This window comes from Arachis duranensis, chromosome 9 (genome assembly GCF_000817695.3).
Source record: "Arachis duranensis cultivar V14167 chromosome 9, aradu.V14167.gnm2.J7QH, whole genome shotgun sequence".
In the NCBI taxonomy this organism is placed as follows: domain Eukaryota; kingdom Viridiplantae; phylum Streptophyta; class Magnoliopsida; order Fabales; family Fabaceae; genus Arachis; species Arachis duranensis.
Window position 1 is genome coordinate 114,277,960 of NC_029780.3, and position 1,791 is coordinate 114,279,750.

Genomic DNA, 1,791 nt, shown 5'->3' on the forward strand with positions numbered 1-1,791 from the left:
TAACTCACTTTTCTGCTTAAATAAATGTCAAAATTTGAATTCAACTTAAACAAATAGACATAATTAAACGACAATATAAAATAATTTATAATATCAGTTAATCAAAATTAAACTTATAAAAAAATAAAAATAAATCAAAATTAAACTCATAAAAAAAATATATAACTATCCACTCTCAATTAATGCAATTGCTTTATTAATTTTTGTTTTTTTTAATATAACAACAATATCAAATCTTATTTCATTAAGTGAGATGATTAAATTAATCAAACAATGACAATGTATATTAATATATATTATGTCTATAATAAAATTATTTATATACTAACCTCTCTTAACCACTTCAAAAAATTATTTTTTAGATTTATTTTCTTTCTCTGGCAACTCATCAATCTTATAATTTTTTAATAACAACATAAAAATAAAAAAAAAGCCACAATGGCATGTGTTTAATAAAAGATGTTTATATTAAAAAAAATTTAGATATTTCAAAAATATTGTTACTTTAATAATTTTAATATATATTTTATAATTAAAATTAAGGACTAAAATTATTAAACCATCTCGTATTTTTAGTATATTTATAAAAAAAATATTATTGTCTTTTTCTTTTGGCCTTTGGCCCAATGCCAAACCAAACAGGAAACTGGGTCGGGTCAGAAGCCAACACAACCCTACGCTACTGGTGTAGTACCCACGTTCCTTGTTCATTTCTCTCGCTCTCCAACACTCGGTTTTTGTCAGTTGCGCAGCCATTACAGTCCTTCTCGCTTGCTGCAACAGCCGATTTCCACCGTCTCCGTCTGATGCGTTTGTTCGCCGGTGAAGCCTTTTTCCGTCACATGCCTGCCATGATTCTTCGTCGCCAAGGAAATTCCGGTTGGTTCCTCTGCCACGTCGAATTTCTCCTTCCCTTGTTGACTGTCTTGCCCAGGTGTGTTAGCGTTATTCACGAAGACGTTTCTCCTTTCTGGCGAAGTCGCGCCAGTACCTTTGACAACTGAGAGAGGGTTTAGAGTTCCGGAATTCGGCATCAAGTCTCTCCGCCACATTGAATCCCTGAAATTCAGATTTCCTTGCCTCTGAATTCAGGAATGTAATGTGTTTTAAGTCTTGCCTATTGAATGGCTTCGATTGGAGCATCCATTATGGTTTGAAGCTTCCCTCCTCAATTGTTTTGTTATTTCTGGTGGGGGCTTCCGTCCCCAGTTTTCCTCCAATTGCCCTGCCAGGGAACACTTCGCCACTCCATCAGCGACTTTATTTCCCTCTCTAGGGACCCATGTGAAGCCACAATTAGACAGGCTCTCAGCCAGAAGAAAAATATATCGAAGAATCGATTCCACCTCTCCTATATAAGTTTTTTATTTCACCGCTTGCACAAGAGGTAAATTATTCGATTCTATTAAAATTTGCTCCATATTAAGATTTGTAGCTAGAATTAGTGCCTTCTCATTGCTTCTGCTTCTGCTGCCAGGCTGGAATGAGCTCTGATTCTCATTGATTCTCCTATTAACAATCTCCCGGAATTGTCTCGAATCACAACTGCAGTTGCTCCCTCTGTCGTCAATCTATTATATGCAACGTCTATGTTAGCCTTCAGCCAGTTCCCCGGTGGAGGTCTCCAAGTAATGCTCCTTCTGCTCATACTTCTGTTCTGGTTTTGCCTGAGCTGCTCCTTTTTTTGCATTGCTTCCCTGATTTTTTATTCTAGGATTTTAGCTCTGATGATGGTAGTATTGGGGTTGGGGTTAGTGTTTTGGAATATAGTCTGGTTTTTCGTTTTCCAAA